The sequence below is a fragment of the Macrobrachium nipponense genome, chromosome 19 (assembly GCF_015104395.2).
Source record: "Macrobrachium nipponense isolate FS-2020 chromosome 19, ASM1510439v2, whole genome shotgun sequence".
Taxonomy (NCBI): Eukaryota; Metazoa; Arthropoda; class Malacostraca; order Decapoda; family Palaemonidae; genus Macrobrachium; species Macrobrachium nipponense.
Genome location: NC_061088.1, coordinates 4954600 through 4973596, shown reverse-complemented (window position 1 = coordinate 4973596; position 18997 = coordinate 4954600). Strand labels below are relative to the sequence as shown.

The window sequence follows — 18997 nt, the reverse complement described above, 5'->3', positions numbered from 1 at the left end:
TTGTCCGACTCTCTCTTAGAGGACGTTCTCGTCTGTAGGACGCCTCGCGCTTGGTTGTTGCTACGCGCTTGTCTGGCGGATCCAGGTCTTCCCACGAGTCTCTATCTGAGACCTCAAAAGACTCACTCCTGGTGGGAGAAGGAAGACGAGTCTTCTTGACCGGCAGTCTGACGTCTTTCTTACGAGGAGGATCCTTCGAAAGGACTCCTACTAGGGCGGAAAGCTGCTCCTGTACCGCCAAAATGATCCTTTTGGACGCTTCACCTGCGTCTTCTTGAACGGGCGAGGAAGACCTCGAAGGAGTGTTGGCCCTATCATGGGACGGCGAAACCCTCTTCGCCTTCTTGATAGAAGGAGGTTCTTCTTCCGAAAAGCGTTCTGGGCTTGAATCCAAGCCAGGATCTCTCCAGTACCTTTTCAGGGGCCTGGACAAGTCTGAATCCTTCCACCCTCGTTTAGGAGAGGGAGAAAGCGGACGAAGAGAAGCACTCTCTGAGGACGCTTTTTCGATAGCGGTCCTGAGCAGGCTGTCTATACACAGCACCTGCTGAAGGGACGCTGACCGGGGGGAATTCACAAACCTCCGTACGGCTTTCGACTTTCCTTCTCTCTGGGCTGGGAGCTTGGAAGAGGTCTAGGCCTGGGAGCGTCGCAGAGACGGTCAGACGCCCCCTCCACAACACTGGGGACACTCACTTCACTAAAGTCACTTTCACCTTCCTTACCTTTTATGGCAGCCATTTCGGATTTCATCCTGTGAAGCGTAGCCTTCAGTTCAGCAATTTCAGAAGCTGAATCTGAATGTACGGCTAGTGAGGGTCCTGATACAGAATCATAATTAAGAGAAGAGTTAGAATCTAAAGGCTCAATAGGCCTTGTACAACTACCCGCCATCTTAGATGCAGCCCTTCTGACTCTATCCCTTTCTAACTTCTTCAAGTAAGAAGTTAGAGTCTTCCATTCCTCAACATTCAACCTTTCACACTCATGACAGGTGTTAGAAATAGAACAATCAAAACCCCTACATTTGCGACATACAGTGTGAGGATCAACCGAAGCTTTCGGTATCCTCACCTTGCAGCCTACATTCACACACATTCTCACACAAACACTTGAATCAGACATTCTTAAGAAAAATTCCAAAAGCAAGTCCAAATCCAGTCCACAGTAGCGAATGCCAAAACAACGATCCAGGTACGTCACCAAAAGTCCACAAAAAGATGATCAATTGCTTAGAAAAGCGAATTCCAGTCAAGAGGAGGCAGCAACGATGTTGATACCACCGGCGACAGAAAATATATGAATAGAAAACGGGAATGGTTCCTAGTCCTGCCACCCAGGGCAGGCGGTAGATCACCTGACCTACCTGTAGCGAGTGGCGCGAAATTTGAATTTCTGTCGAGGACGACGGAGTCTTAGCTATGTATATATCTGACAGGTAAGTTGATTGTATGAAAATGCAATTTTAGACAAATTGTCATTTGTTCCGACACGGCATACAAACCTTCGGTCCTTTTACAATAGGAAGACTCACTTCTTGGTGGGAATCTGAGTCTTTTGTGAACAGGACTGGTGTTCGCCCAACCTTGGAAGCCTCCCTGGTCGTAAGAGCGAGGGAGGGATCCAAGCCTCTGTCGACTGATCGGGGTGTGCACCGCAGGATCAATGGTCAGACCTCTGGACCGAGTACTAGAGAGAGGCAAGCGTATCTCTTCGTACCAGCAATGTAAGAACTTGTCCTGTACAGGAGCAAAGTTAAAGTCATGGTTTTGACTCTTGTAGGCATCCACTTCCCCCCCTTGTAGAAGGAAGTGGTGGATATTCTGCTCCCATCCCTCGTGAAAGGGATAGGATGGGGCTCTGTCATATAGCTCACCGGCATCTCGTCCTTATCCAGCAGGGTGATGACCGTATCCCTCTACCCACAGGTAGAGGGGAAGAAAAAGATAGAAAGAGAAGCCAGTCACTTTCTCATCACTATCTATTCATACAGTCACACCAGGACTCGATGCTGTTCAGCCTGCTAGGGTCTGGGTTAGCTAGACGACGTGTTGAGCAGCCACACGGGTCCTAGGAAACCGATCAAGGACCTATGGGCAATATCCAAGAGGTATAAGGAAGTTGCCGGTGGTCTGGTTGTACCAGACCCCTGCCTTCCATTACCTGCCGCCACGGAGAAGTTCTTACGAAACGCCAAACGAGGGGCCAATACTTCTGACTTCGTGAGTTCTCGGACGGGACGTACGGATGTCGTCAACTACCATCAGCCTCATACGCCCTCCTGAAGACCTCACGCAGCCAGGACGAAAAGAGTGTTCTTGATACTTCTTTCTTGTTGACCCCGTTGCTAACGAAGAGGCGTCGACACTCAGCCCAGAGTCGAGTTCTCTTCAGATAGCGCCGTAGCGTCCTCCCAGGACAAAGCAGCATCATCCACATCATTATCTGCATGACGCTCCCGTACTCTCTTCGCCGATGCAGGTCCAGCAAGACGAGGGTCATTTGAGTTCCCTGGGTTGGCAAGACCTTTGGAAGCTGCTCCTAAGCAAGGAGATCTCGAACGAGTTCGAGATGTCCAATCCCGTCAGTTTCAGGAGGAGCGACAAGGCGGCTCTGTATCCTTTGACTGTGGGAACTTAGAGGAGCTTCCTCGGCGAAGAAAAAACGAGGAAATCCGCTACCTGCTGAAGAGTGGCTCTGAGAAGAGATAGGCCCCGTCTACGACACCAACCACCGAAGACGGCCGACTTCCCCTGGTACACAGCTGCAGAGGACTGACGGACGTTTCCAGCCATCTCTGTTGCTGCGCTACGAAAAAAGCTTCTCGTTCGCAAGAGAAGGTGGATAACAGCCAGCCGTGAAGACGTAGGGACTGGACTGCTCGGTGGGTGGTTACCGCTCGAGCTGTGGCTGGCCGAGAAGGTTGTGCCAATGGGGAATCTCTCTCGGTTCTCTTGCGAGAAGAGCCAGCAGGTCCGGATACAAATGGCCGTGGCCATTTGGAAGCCATCAGGATCATCCTGAGATTCGGGATGACCAGTGCTCGACTGATCACCTTGCGAATCAGGCTGAACGGGGGTGGGAAAGGCATAGGCGAAGAGGTTGTCCCACGGGTGTGTAAGAGCGTTCCTCTGCAGCTGCCCATGGATCCGGCACGGCCGAGAAGAACACCTGGAGCTTCCTGATGTGCCGGATGGCGAACAGATCTCGACTGGTCGCCCCCACAGGTCGAAGAGCCTTTCCTTTCCGCCACGTCCATGGTGTAGAGACCATTCGGTCCTTATCACCTGATCCCGCGAACGGCTGAGCGTGTCTGCTACTACATTCCTTCCCTGGAATGTAGCGTGCCGACAGCTCTATTGAGGTGCCTGCGGCCCACTCGAATGCACCTGCCGAGTCAACTGATACAACGGGAGAGACACTAGGCCCCCCCTGTTTGTTGACGTAAGCCACCACCGTGGTGTTGTCGTACATCAACACCACTGAGTGTCCCATCAAAGCGGTCCTGGAACTCTTGGAGAGCAAGGAACGCTGCCTTTGTAGTTCCAGTTACATTGATGTGAAGGTGCTTGTCGTTCTCGTACCACACTCCTGAAGTCCGCAACTCTTCCAGGTGTGCACCCCATCCCTCGGTCGATGGCGTCTGAGAGCAGCTGCATGTCGGGGGGTGAGAGTGCGCGGAGGCACTCCTCTTAAGGGGTTCCTGTCGTCCAGTCACCTGGCTAGGTCCTGCCTACCTCCTGTGTCAGTGACCATGGAAGGCTTGGGGGATCCGTCGCCTGTGACCAACTCTCCTTTGGTCTCCCTGAAGAGACCGCAGGTGAAGACGCCCGTTAGGGACTGGCTTCCCGAGTGACGACAGGTGTCCGATCACGACTTCGCCATTGCTGAGCTACCTGTTCCTGCCGAGACAGGAACTGGTTGGCTGCCTCCTGAATCTGCTACCGTGTCGATCAGCATACCCAGGTACTTCATCCTCTGCTTGTGCTCGAGATCGGGACTTTTCGAAGTTCAGAACGATCCCCAGATCGCGACAGAACTCGAGCAGTCGATCCCTGTCCTGTAGCAAACTGCGAGCGGTAGCTCGCCAGGACTAAAACCAATCGTCGAGATACCCCATCAGACATATCCCGTGCGAATGGCCCCAAGCAGACACCAGAGTGAACACTTGCGTGAACACCTGTGGGGCGTTGTTTGAGAGACCGAAGCAACGTGGCCTGAGCTGGTACCCCGTCCCGTCGAGGATGAAGCGGAGGTACTTTGCCGTACTTTCCGAAGGACTGATGAATGGGTATTTTGTAGATACGCATCCTTCAAGTCCACTGAAAGCATGAAATCGTTCTCCCTGATAGAGTCGAGCACTGAGCGTGCCGTCTCCATCGTGAACCGGGTCTGGCGAACCAACCGGTTCGGGGGGGGAGAGAGATCTATCACTGGGCGCCCAGCCTGTCGTAGACTTTTTTCCACCAGGAAGAGTCGGCTGTAAAGCCCGGCGTGACTGATCCGTACCGATTTCTACAGTTCTCTTGCTCAGCATGGGTCTTGATCTCCTGTCTCAATGCTACGTCCTTCGATGCCCCTGGAACGTTAACGCCTGCTGTTGGACCGGGTCCCAAATGGCTGGCCAGGCACCCCCCACTTCCGGCAGCAGGTGAGGGGGAATGCCGTCCTTCCACTGTGAACGTCGTCGGTGGTTGGGGCTGATCGAGACCTGACAGGAGAGAGCCGATACCGCTCCGACTCATTCCCCCCAGTCCTCGTCGAGGTCGAAAACCTCAGGAGGACCGAAGGGATATATAAATACGATGTCCGAGACAGTAGAAACGCCTCTGTCGCAGTAGAGGAGGTGAAGGAGCTTGTTCGACCGTCCAGAACCGAGAGAGCCTTCTTGTCCGGAGACGAGAGACTACCTGGCTCAACCCAGTCGGCAAGCTCGATCGCGGCAGACCCACCGTCGATTTGGATTCCCTCTCGGGCCCCAAAACGACTCGAGCCGAGACGTGGCTCTGCTGGTGGGAGCGGCGATCCTTCCCCGAGGTCATTGTGCTGACGAATCAGCGCCGTAACCTCGGCAAAGTTCCTCTGGATCTCGGAAGTCACAGCATCTTGCAGAGTGGGACCGTTAAGCCCTTCGAACAAGAGCATATTCCGAGAACCTTCCTCCTAAGAAGGGGGAACAGCGACAGCCCTCTCGGTCTTCCCCATCCACTTGCGCATACGTCCTGGCCGGTCCAAGAACCGTGCCTGGCACGTAGGGCGCGTCGTGGTGGGATCATGAGGGGCGCACCCCTCACGATCACTCCTCAATACCCTCGCTCCTCCCGGTGTAACCCGAGGAGGTTGAAGGTACGGGAGAGGCAGACCTGACGCTCCCTCGTCGCTCGCTGGCAGGACCAGCAGGCTTGGAGGGCGGGTGCAGGCGATCGTCAACCGCGGTGACGATCGAGCTGCAGGCTGGTCGAACCGTCTCGCTGTGGAGAACGGCTGGACTGAGCACAGCGGTCCCCGATCTCGAGTGTCAGAAGAGCTGGTGCTGGTTGCCGTACCCGATCGCTCTCTGTGAGAGCGACGGTCAGGCGACCTGCAGGCTCCACTGTCGCAGTGAGACCGGTGCTTGTCCTCACGGCAGTCACGTCGCTGGTTCCAGCCGTGGCTGGCACCGGCGAACGGGAGGACCTCTTCCCAGCCTCAGCCCGTGGTCGGTCGTGGACCGTCACGTCCCCGGGTAGCCAGCTGTTCACCGCGAGAGTGAGAGCTGGTCTGGTGAGAGTCGCATGACGGCTCGTCACCAGTCTTCGCCCCGTGCTGTGAACCTGACCGCTGAGCGGACTCAGAGGTCTGGTTCCTGGCTGCACGTCGCTGGTAGGCGGGACCGTACACTCGGTACCTCCCGCGAACGACGAGGCCGAGACGACCTGATGCAGTGGCAGAACCACTGACACCAGGCGAGGAAGTACCGGTGTTAGCCGGTACCCCTCTGGTCCCCGTAGTCTTCTTCCTTGCGGAAGAAGAGACGGGCCCCGCTCCCGAAGGAGCAGGAGGACCAGCGGAAGGAACCCTCCCGTCCCACCGAGGTGAGACGGGTCCCGAGAAGCTCCCGAGGAAGCTTCTTAGGAGGGAGGAGGCGACCTTCTTCTTCCTCGGCTGTTAAAGCCTTAGAAGTCGAAGGGGAAGAGGCGGCGGCCGACGACGATGAAGAAGATGAAGACGACGACCACGACACCTTCCTCCTCTTCTTCGTCAGCTTGCCTCAGGACAGACGTAAGATCTGCTATCCAGGGCGAGCCGGGGCTGCTGTAGCCGAAGCCACAGGGCCCGGACGCACCTGTACAGACAGACCAAAGTCTGGGGTAGTACCACCACGAACAGGGACGACATCAGCAGGTATGGGCATCTCAGGAACAGCAGGCACGGCCAGCACATCATCGGTAGGGACAGCCAGCGCAGCAACGGCGGAGGAACAGCCAGCGCAGCAACGGCAGGGACAGCCAGCGCAGTAAACTGCATGGGACAGTCAGCCCAGAATCGGCAGGTACGGCAGGCAGCCCCGGAAAACACAGGAAGTGGAGCAGCAGCCAGCAACATCCTGGTACGGCGGCAGGTCCAGGGGCGAGTTCTAGGGCAGCGGAAGTGTGGTCGCTGCAGCGCGGCAACCACGAGCGACGGCGGCACGCCCCCTCTCGTACGGCGAACGGCACTTCACAGCGGCTGTAGGCAAGACTGTTACCACGTGAGGCGGAGTACACCAGGTGAGGAGGGACGTCGTCACCTGGTTGCGTGGTCACCACTCCATGGTGACCGCAGTAGCCCAGACATAGAACCGCAGCCCTGGACACCAGCACGCTCTGCAATTGGAAGGACGCCCATACTCACCAAGGTCCACGCTCGTGGGCAGTAGTAGCACCTGCGGAAATAACCTAGTAGTAGCGATTAATGGGGGGGAAATCCCCACTCGTGCGGGGGTTTTTTTTTTTTTGATCCCTTCCCAGAACGAGTGGAAGACCCCACCTAATACAATTGTACATCAGGCACCCAGAGCGCCCTCCCCCGCGCTCGACGGATCGGGCGAGGAGGAGAAGAACGCCGATAACCTCCTCCCCCCCCCACCCCCTAAGGGGAAGAGCCATCTGTGGGAACTGAGCGGGGGGGGGTCTCGTTCCCCACCCCCGCACAGTACCCATGTACCCAACAACCAAAATAAGAGCTAGTAGGAGCAATCGTGCCATCGGCACGAATACTAAGGCATAAGGATCAATCCCTGACTGAGCGGAACTTGAACCAAATAATATTGATGCAATCTAATAATAAGGAACAAAATGAAAATGCATCTTGCAAACGATTCACTTCACAATGAATAAGGGCTCGGATCGAGCGCATTTGCGCCCTCGGTACCGAGCGCAAGGGTGAAAGGTTTCTATTCCTTACCTTTATGGATCAAGGTTTCTGGAAACCTTGATCCATAATGAATTGATTGCAATCAACAAATATATGAAAATGAAAAGACTACTGCGCTTGCGATTTCACTTCATACAAATAAAAAAAAGGGGAAGGATCAATTCCCGTGAATAGCGGAACATTGATCCCAGTCAACAATGCAATCTCAATAAAAAAATGAAAATGAAAAAGAACTGCACTTGCGATTTCACTTCATTCAAAAATAAAAAGGGGGGGAAGGATCAATCTCCGGGTAAGCTCGGGAAACTGATCCAAAATGAGTATTGCTACAATTAAAAAATAATATATGAAAATTGAAAAGAATACTGTACTTGCGATTCCACTTTCATACTGAATAAGTTTCCGTGCCGAGCGCATTCGTTCGGCAACGGGCATACAGGTCAAAAAAATATAAATGAAAAGAGCACTTACTTACGATTTCATCTACAACATTTCCAACCCAATATACGCTCGGAGAGCGAGCGCTCCCGCCCGCCCTCGGCACCGAGCATACACAATACGAGGATCATTCATGGGAAAATGAATTCCCGCAATTACGCCCTTCAGTCCCGGCACTCGGGTAATCGGCGGGCGTTCTGTGAACCAAGATCCTTTAATTCACAATTGAATTCAATGAAATGATTGTACTTACAATTCAGTTTCACTAGATACATAGAAAAAGAAAAACACAATCATGCGAAAGCAAACGACGATGAAAGCGGGCAGAGAGCGATGATACACGTCCACACGCCAGTCAGGCCGAAAGCAAAAGTGATTTGTTTACCTCCAGTCGCGCCGCGCGCGCCTGTCGGACAAGCAGTTAACTACCGAACCCCTTGTTCGAAAGCTTACGACCTATCCAGCTGCCGCTAGTACCTTCCTATTGTAAAAGGGACCGAAGGTTTGTATGCCGTGTCGGAACAAATCGTGTTTCGATTGTGTGATAAAAGTGCTCCAGCGTCTGTGGGTACAAAGTGGTGTGCGGATTTATCACAGGAAATGGAAAGTTTGTTGACACAAGCGACTCCGTAAACATCGAGATGGCGTCAATCTTCGAAACATTTTTAGTTGTAAGTAAAAATTTCTAAAGCGTTTTGGTGAGATTTCCACGCCTGGGGCGCCATTTTCAGTACCCTCTGTTTAAATCTTAAAATTTGGCCTTAATTTCTAACTTTGGAGAAAATACTTACTTCGAAAGGAGAGTAGAGGTCTTTAGCTCCGTTTCTCACCAACAAGAAGTCGCGACTGATGCCCATCTCCGATGTCAGGACGTGTTATAGTAATGTACTTTTTGGGGATTGTCCACGCTGATCGTACACGGTCCACTCTGTACCCTACGGTTTTTTACCCTAGGCCTATGGCATCCCTGACGAAACCAATTAAAGTAGGCTATACCTAAGTACGATAGGCCTATGCCTAGTTCAGCCCCATACTTAAAACGCCCTAAAATTCATTACTCTGCGAGCAATCGAATAGTATAAGAAGACATAAATTTAGTAGGGAAAAGGCGGACCACAACCTCCTCAGGATTGGCACTAATGGCGGCTCCAGATCATGCAGGACTACTAGACAACAACTCGCTTATTTCTTATACTACCATCACATCTGAGCTATGAGGCTCAGTGAAATTAATCTCAGTACGAAATTAATGGCGCGACATACCTCCGAAAAGTTAGTAATTGGGAAAAATCTTGAGAAAATAGACGAATTTTGTGGCAGAGTTAGAAGGTCTCGCTGCGAAACAGTTGCGTCTCGCTTGTTTACGAATTGTTCTCTTCAAGAAATGTACAAGTTATTGTATTAATGTGAGAATTTAAATAACATTTACGAGTTTATTTTTACATAAAAACGTAATATATAATTATAAATATATCAAACAATAATTAAAAACTATAAAAATGTATAATTAAGCACATTACGATTAATCTAAATAGCAGTTAATATTATGCTGCAGCGAACGAGCCATTACTGCCAGCCGGCATCCCCTCTTGGATGAATTACTTTCCAGCCATTTGGTCGGGTGTAGAAGATTATTTAAAACACGGAAGTTTTTAAGAATTATTAAACACATTTCATACTCATAAACTATACAAGTCCTAATTCAAAATATTTGGGTTGATCCAAATAGCCACTGTTAAAGGTTGTGCTGCAACGGAGATATCATTGCCAGACATTATCTTCGTTTCATTCAATTACTTTCCCGCTATTCGGTTAGTCTGGGTTATCTAAGCAGGGACACTTGCTCTAAATGAAGATGTGGTATGGTGTGAAATGGAGTATGCTGACTGGCGTGGACCTCCGGACTCAATTTACCGATAGATATTTTCCCGCCAAGGCTGACGAAAGACACTAAGCTTAATGGAGGCTTTGCACGTGACGTCATTCTCTCGTTACAATGCACTTTAGCCGGTTGGTCTTGGTTATAGAGGGAGGGCTGAGTTCGTGTTTTCACTGGTCTTTTTTTTTATGAGAATGGCATATTTAACACCAAAAAGGAAATTAAAAATCTATTGTTGTGCAAAATCAACTTTGTGCATATTAGATACTGAATACCAGTGCCATTAGTGCCTATAAAATAGTTAAGGTAATGTTTGTCAACATGATTGGTCCAAATGATTATGCCAGATACATTACACTGACATTTTAACTTTACGTGAGAAATTTAGACTATTTTTAAGTCATTGCAATATATGCTGTAGGTTTCAACAACAGAAACATTAACAGAATGGTGACAGCCAGATTAAGTTAAGGCTTTTGCGTTACTCCTAACAGATTCTAAATAGGCACCTGGCTTTAAATTTTCACAAAATGCAATTTTATCCTCCAAAGACCTAACTTCATACAAGCACACAAGACAAAATCAAGGTGAAAAGGAAACAGGACATTAAAAAATCAACTTCCTTTATTACTAAAACAGAGCATAAAATATTATTGCATAGAAAACTCAGCACAGTTGCCCCCAACTTTTTCCATCATGTTCACTTTTCTGGAAACTTGTTCCCGGTAAGACACAGCATTTCGAAGAGCAAGTGGCCCCTGTCAATGCAGTTGTTCCCTCGAAGTCGTAGGGAGGGGACACCTGAAAAACAGACGAGATTTTTAAAAACTGTGTTCAAATGATTCAGATGAAGATCTGCTGTATATGAGAACACATCCAATAGACAAACAATTCATAGGACTATGGCATCGGTCCTTGCATTCGCTGGTTTAGGGCTCTGAGGTATTTAAACCTAGAGTTATGTCTACAGATTGTATTTAACACACGACAAACAGTCATTGTGGGCATAAACATATCGCGTTCCACGTTCTAGGATTAACCAGATTTTAAAAAAAAATTAAAAATAAAAAAACTGAATATCATTAGGCCTATCTGTCAACTAACCACCGTATATAATCAGTCACATTTTACTTGAAAGCTTTATTTAAGTTCAGCGTAGTATTACATCAGCAGTTACAATATTTTTAATTTTTTTTTTTTTTTTTGTCCCACTGCACAACGAAGAAACAATACTCACCTCAACTAGGTCGCAACCGACAAGATTCAAACCCCGGCAACCACGGATAATTTCCAGCCCTTGTATGGTCGTTAGGCCTCCGATCTCAGGTGTGCCTGTGTGCATTGAAACAAATATTACACACACACGTCTCTGATGGTTGGCAGGGTTCAGGAATCAACAGAAGGCCCCTTATCCCTGCCTAGACTTTGACAAACTTAGGGTTCAGCTAAGGGTATAGCAGAGTTGTCCAAAAGTAACAAACAATGGTTTCTGTAACTTTTTAAAATTAGGAACAATTATACTTGGAAAACTTGTGAAATTAAGGAATGTAAGTGATAAATCACATTGTACAGGCTACAGGACTGTAAACAACAATGAAGTTTGTTAAAATAACCCATTTTTTTTCTTAACCGACTGAAATGGGAGACAATTTAAAAAAATAATTCTTAAAAAATTGTCTAAAAACTCACCCCTTGCATAAACTGATACAGAAATTCTTATGAAATATTCGCATAAACGAATGGGCGATGTAAAACCAGAATTATAAAATAATAACAACTACAAGAGGATAAATATGTTAAAACACTGAAAAAAAGTAGTTTGTGAATCGATAAGAACAGAAACAAGAAAAATATCAAAGCTTAGAAGGCAGTAGAAGGTAAGACATAGTCACAGTCAACGAACCGTGTGCATTTAGGAAGGGATAGTACAACGGGTGTTACAGGACAGACAAAGAAGAGATAAACATGGTTTTTTTTTTTTTTTTTTTTGTTTTTTTTTTTTTTTTTAACTAACCAGTGCCAGGGCAGAAAGCAGGGTCGATACCGTCGATATCGAAGGAGAGGTACACAGGTTTGTCTCCCAGTTTCTGTCTGATCGTCTCCATCAGAGGAGAGAGGGACTTGTACCAGCAGTCCTCGGCAGAGTAAATGGTAAATCCCTAGGAGAATGAATGAATAGTATAGAAAAATAAATACATAAATAAACAAATAATAACTTCTAAGTTGATGAGGAAACAGGCAGAGATACAAATATGTATGTCTGTATGGGATGATAAATATATATGAGCCTATGAATTTGAGGGGCATACTAGTACCATAATGTCCAAAAGTTTTTTTCTCTCTCTCCTTATGTAGTGAAGATAAATATATAGTAAAAGGACATGAGGTTATTATCGTGTATCGAACCATAATGTTCACATGTTTCGTTACAGATTCTCACTCTCTTCTTTATCTGTCTATATCATCTCCCCTTGTGCATAACAAGAAAAATATGTAGACAATGAATATGAGCTGTGTAGTAACACACTGTTCAAATCTTTCGTTACAGAATTTCAATCTCTCTCTCTCTCTCTCTTCCTACATCGACTTACCTTCTCGATCTGCCCAGTTTTATGAGGACTCGCCTGAGTGGAACCTCGCAAACCGATCTGAAAAGTGGAGTGTGGATCAATCAGCTCCTCAGAGCCCTCCTGAAGGGGGTCCCGTGGGTGATCTTAGCCCCGAGCATGGTGTCGCTGACATCGGCGTGGGCGTCCACGTGAATCAGCCCCACAGGGCCGTATTTGGCCTGAAATCAATCAGGGGTGAGAAGGAATATTCACGACCTGTGTCTGGTATCTACTATAACTATTGTGTCATCCCAAATAAGCTTCGTATCATTAGGCATATATAGATTTCGCCGGGTTTAGATTTGCTATCGTCTGAGCCCAGGCCGCCCAGATCAGGGTTTGCCAAATAACTTGACATCCAAACGCGGTGCAAAGCCTCAAAAGTCGCGGCATTTGCTTCAAAAGTAGCCCAATTATAGCAACTTAGCCATCATTAAATTGGTACTAAAAACTATTAATATGATATTCTATAGAAACAAATTAGGGGGCCGGGGATCGAAATCAACAACTAAGCTTTTGTAGAAGAGTATAATAACGAAAAACTTATGTAATTTTTATTCAAAAATACAGAAAATAAAACCGAATATTTCTTGCAAAATTAAATACTAGTTGAATGGCATTTAACAAAATTAAAATGAGCAAAATAAAAAGAAATAAAGAGATTTGTTGTTCATTCAACATGATCATAAAATGAACTAGATTGTAGTGCTTTAATCATAGTTTCATTTGGCTCAAAATTTGGACATTGGCATTTTTTGTCCTCCTCCCCCTCTTGAGTATGCATGGCACTTCTTATATACAAAATTGCCGTTAGGAGGTCATGTCCCATTCTGTTCCTGAGGTCCGTTTTGATTAAATTGACCTGGCTAAAAACTCTTTCTACATCAGCATTGCTGATAGGAAAACATAATATCTTCAAGACAAATTTGGCCACATTTTTAAATGCCCGTTCTCCGCCTGCATCTTCATACTCCAACACCTTACCCCAGAATTCAACAGGATCTTTATGGACTGTTTCACCCCAGTCCCCAAGATTTACCTGCAGTGTAAAAATATAGAAAGGTGTTTTTATTACAAGTACAGCCTTTTGCACAATCCTTCATTACTTCACCAATATGATCAATAGAATTGATTGATGTATGACAAGCAATGCATAGTGAAAGTTTCAAATCTGTAACTTTTTTTATTGTGATCTGTTTGCTTGATTTGCTGAGAAGATGTACTAGCAAAAAATCTCGTAACGTTACTTTCTCTTGCTTTTATATATGCTTTATGTGTGCCATTAGAATGCTTGATTAAATCTGAATGATGGGCTCTTATAACCGTGTTACAAAACCGACACTTAGCTTTTGTTTCATCTCCAGGAACACTTCTAATCCAATCTTCCAGAAGTTCCTCGCTCTCCCATTTTGGGTTATAATGTTTTTTTTATACACACTCCAGTTACACTTCTTTGGCATTTTGAACTAAGTCAACCCTCTCACTGAGTGGTAAAGATAAAGCTGATGTCTAACTAGTGAAAACAGTGAAGTCTTAAAGTCTTAACTGGCAAACGCCATATAGTCTACTCTATAAGGCGTCAGTCTGTCTGGTATACCAACTTACAATTTTTCATCATTATGGTTTAAACTGTCTGTGAACTATTGAAATTTGAAATTTGAAATAGAATAATCGATCTACATTTCCACTTTGAAATTATTATATAAGAAATTGCATTTGTAAATACCATTTAAACAATTTATTGGCGCCGCGGTTTATTTCTTCCAGAGTAGCCCAATTTCACGGCAAGTAGCGGTACCCTTTTATAACCGCGGCAAGGTGTCAAAATAAAAGCCCAATTGGGGCGGGTGGGTTAAACCGCGGGTTTGGCAACATGCCCAGACTCTCACCACGAATTGAATGCCTCTCTAAACCTCCTAAAATGAGACACGCAATTTGTACCCACAGTAATTCTGATGGGAGTTATTGCATCATATCTTACCTTAATTGCCTGGAGAATCGATACGAGATGGTGTGGTCTCCCCCCACCCATCGTCAGTGGAATACATCCGCCGGAAACAATAAGCTTCATGTATCCGTCCCGAATATCCTTGCAGGCCGCTCTGGCAAACTGAAAAAAAAAATTTAGATATTGCTTTTTGGAAATAGTCGCCATTATTCTAGGCTGTGTTCATACTGTGGTAAACACATGTCATTAACACATGTTGGAAACTCATCTTAGATACCACGAACAGGCAGAAAAGAAATCAGCAACCGTTATTGTGAAAAGGTTGGAAACAAGTAAAAATGTAGCAAGAAAGGGTTAACAAAGAGTAAAAAATGTTAGCCAAGAGAAGGTTGGGAAAACAAGTAAAAAGTTTTAGCAAGAAAGGATTGAAAACAATCAAAAATTGTAAGCAAGGAAAGGATGAAAATGTAAAAATATTTACAAGAAAAATATGAAAACAAGTAAAAATTGTTAGCAAGAAAAGGTTGGAAACAAGTAATAATATTTAGCAAGAAAATGATGAAAACAAGTACAAATTGTTCGCAAGAGAAGGTTGAAAACAAGCAAAACTGTTAACGAGAAAAGGTTGGAAACAAGTAAAAATTATTAGCAAGAAAAGGTTGAAAACAAATTGACAACTGTGAATAGAGAACGAACCTTTTGCAAATGTTGGATCACAGTAGAAAGCCCTTAAAACTACAAATAAGTCTTTGACTTGTATTCAACCTGTTTGTGACGTGTGTAATGACTGGTGTTTGTGATTATGTTGACTACGCCAAGTAACAATCATACAGGACTAGGCTGATAGGTAAAAACAACTAGGGACTAGGCTGACAGTGCCAAGTACAGGACTAGGCTGACAGTAACAAATACAGGAATAACTAAATAACAAGTATAGGACTAAGCTGATAGTAACAAGTATAATATTAGGCTGATCAGTAACAAGTACATGACTAGGCTAACAGTAACAAGTATAGGACTAGGTGACAGAAACGAATTCAGGCTGATAATAACAAGTACAGGATTAAGTTAAGTAACAAGTACAGGACTAGGCTGACTGACAGTAACAACTAGTACAGGACTAGGATGACAAACAAGTAGTACAGGACTAGGCTGATAGTAACACGTAGTACAGGACTAGGCTGACAGTAACAAGTAGTACAGGACTAGGATGACAAACAAGTAGTGCAGGACTAGGCTGACAGTAACAAGTAGTACAGGACTAGGCTGACACTAAAAAGTAGTACAGGACTAAGATGGCAGTAACAAGTAGTACAGGACTAGGCTGACAGTAACAAGTAGTACAGGACTAAGATGACAGTAACAAGTAGTATAGGACTAGGATGACAATAACAAGTAGTACAGGACTAGGCTGACAGTAACAAGTAGTACAGGACTAAGATGACAGTAACAAGTAGTACAGGACTAGGATGACAATAACAAGTAGTACAGGACTAGGCTGACAGTAACACGTGGTACAGGAACTAGGATGACAGTAACAAAGTAGGTTAAATATATATATATATAATATATATATATATATATATATATATATATATATATATAGGCCTAGGCTGACAGTAGTAGTATATACTTGAAAGTGTTGAAACCGACGTCCCCCACATCGGCCACGTTCAGGCAGTCGAAGGGATTGGCGCCCGTCGCCTGGTTGTGGGGCCTCAATAAGACGGACTCGCACCGAATCTGACGGGGACCTAGACGGGTGCCCGATCGTTGGAGGCGCCGATGTCCATAGGAAACCCCTACGAAAACAGGGGCGTCCAAACCTGGATGGAAAGAGGAGAGGAGGTCGTGACGTCACTGGACTATCTTGAAATCTACATCAGTTACCTTTTTGTTATTGTTTTTTTTTTTTTTTCATAATAATACTTTTTCTTTTTAATAATCAAGTTGACCTTGTGCCATGGCGAGTTCTTGCGTTCATTGTTGCAGCCTCCTTCTGTATGATAACTCGGCTGTAAATTGCTCGGAAAACCTCACGTGCTCTCTGGAGAGAAGCTGATTATAAAACAATTGGAGAGAGAGAGAGAGAGAGAAGAAGGGAGGAGAGGAGAGAGAGGGAGGAGAGAGTGACGAGAGAGAGAGAGAGAGAGAGAGGAGGAGGAGAGAGACGAGAGAGAGAGAGAGAGAGAGAGAGAGAGAACTATCTTTATTAAAAATAGAAATATTTAATATTTCTTCCTCAAAATATATATAAAAGAAGTCTTTAATCTTGTTCGGAGAGAGAGTAGAGAGAGAGATGAGAGAGAAGAGAGGAGAGAGAGAGAGAGCGAGAGAGAGAGAGACGAGAGGAGACCGAGAGAGAAGAGAAGGAGGGGAGAGATGAGAGAGGAGAGAATCCTCCTCACCTTCTGATCCTCCTGGAACGGGTAACCTCATAAGAAGGATGCGATTCCTCCCGATCTCACAAGATGATTTCCTCCAGTTGGTTTGTTTAAGGTCCTTGTACCGGACGCCCTTGTCGAGGTGGTGTGCAGACCTCGGCGGAGGGCGTCCGCTCCTATTGCAGGCGTCTTCTGCTGGATGTCCTTCGCTATTGCGCCTATGGGCAAACTCCGGCTCACGCGAAAGAAGCTGGCCGACATCTTGCAAGATCTGGAAAGAAGAAACGGGGTTGTACCATTGTAGTTTCCTCCTACGCTTCTCTATCTGTCTTTGTTGTTTGTGTTTACTTTTCTTCTTCCGTGAGCTTGGGCTAGGAAAGAGAGCTTGGTTTACCGTTGTACTACTGGTATTTGCTTCAAGAAGTTCAATCTCTTAAGGGCAAAGACCAGATAAGGGAAATAAATTATCTACAATATAGGCCCTACACTTTCGTCGATTATTCTTAAACTTACTTCCAAGACGAAAAGTGTTCAGTCATGCCTTCAAGAAGCAGATTTCGCTACGTGATGAAGCACAGTAGTACAAGTGTGCAATTTGCGCATAATGGATGGAGGAGAGAGAGAGAGAGAGACGGAGGAAGACTGACTGAGGACGAGAATGAGAGAGAGAGAGGCTAGTCTCCTCTTCATAATGGCTTAATCTAAATCTTGTTTGTTTCCTTAAATCTTCCCTTACGCGACCAATGTTATTGTGCAATATTTTGTTTGGCACAGTATTACTGAAAGTGTAGGGATGGTATTGAAGAATGACACGATATATTGACGACATAAAAAAAAGCTATATTTTATTGCACAAGGCAAATATATATTTAGTGCAACATCTTCAGAGTCAACGTACTCCCTGCCCTCATAAAGTCGATATCTCTGGCAAGAAGGATGGTCGAAGACAATTCCTACAGGAAATCATACAACCGTACACAGGGATTTAGTACCTGTAGGTACCGTGGCAGGTTAAAAGTAAAGAATAAAGGGATAGACGAAAGAAAGACGGAGCATATGAAGTCTTGTTGAAAAAGAGTATAATGTAAAATACGAGGCTACGAGATATACTGAGCAATGTAAGGGGAGGCACATATTGTACCATATTATTGAGTCCGTTAACACTGTGTCCATAATATCAATCGTGTAGGGGCCGCTTAGCGCTATCATGAAGCACGATTATATTATTAAATGAAAGTCAGTGAGAGAGAGAGAGGCTAGACTCTTCTTAATGGCTTAATCTAAATCTTGGCTGTTTCCTTCCATTTTAAAGAGAGAGGGAGAGAGAGAGAGAGACTCTTCCTATTAGCTTAATCTAAATCTTGCTTGTCTCCTGAACTCCGTTTTAAAGAGAAGAGAGAGAGAGAGAGAAAACGAGTTTTCAGACAATCAGTGAGATAACGCACCTCGGCTACTAAAAGTGATAATCAGTCCCAAGGTTGAAATTTATCATCTCTTTTACGAGTGGTGAAGCCTTAATTATCACCAAAGACCGCCTGCACCTAACGTTCCGTGGAACACTGTAGGAGTTCATAGGCCTTCTTTGGCCCATAACATCCGATTTGCTTGATTCTTTGAAACTTTTATCCGATCCAAACGGCGGTTTCTTTCTAACGAGCCGTCCTACTTGTTACGGTGTTCACTTGTTATTAATGAATACTACACCATTCGGACGCTTCCCACGAGATTAGTTCATTGTTGGAAAATAAAAATGGAGTCTGCATGTGCGCAAATTTCGGTGTAGACGACAAGAACATAAACCTCTCCGTTAACCGGGAACTATATCTAGCCTGATCTTATATGAAGGACACCATTGTGTATTACTCCTGATTACCGGGAGGAGTATAAGACAATTGACAGAATTTAATTTTCGCGATACGTTGATTGCGAATGTCATCAGTGCGGGAATTTAGTCCTCGGGTTCTAATGAGCTTACGTTGTAGATTGTAGAATTTGATACATATCCATCTGTATCAAATCTACCGCTCAAATGCATCATATATATGGACATGTGATATAAGGAAATATACGTGTATATAATAGTCCTATCATTCATAAAACCTTTGGATAGGCTACGATGTCCACAGACTACACACAATGTCATACGATATGCGAATAAAGTTTTTGAAAAATCACTTACTGGATAAGTACGAAGGAGGTTATCTACACAGACTTCGGTGACGCCTAGAGACGTACTGCAACGAACAGGTTGAAGTCACCCGTTCCGCTGAGTCGCTTACCCAGTTGCCAAGCCAATATATCGTAATCTTGTGTAGACGTAGCCACTTGTTTGGCGCTAAGTTTG

At 45.7% G+C, this 18997-nt stretch overlaps 1 protein-coding gene and 1 pseudogene across 4 annotated transcripts in view; both read right to left on the bottom strand.

Moving 5' to 3' along the window:
• LOC135212389 (HORMA domain-containing protein 2-like) overlaps positions 1-9211 on the bottom strand; it is a 90963-nt gene extending 81752 nt beyond the window's left edge. For 2 of the 4 annotated variants that reach the window (XM_064245762.1, XM_064245777.1), the window contains exon 1: positions 9097-9211. The gene's annotated coding sequence lies outside the window, so the exon portion shown is untranslated. The remainder of the gene's footprint in view (positions 1-9096) is intronic. The other 2 variants (XM_064245769.1, XM_064245784.1) reach the window with 1 other exon arrangement.
• A 1107-nt stretch (positions 9212-10318) lies between these two features.
• On the bottom strand, positions 10319-14491 carry LOC135213880 (agmatinase, mitochondrial-like; annotated as a pseudogene).
• Between the last annotated feature and the right edge of the window lie 4506 nt (positions 14492-18997).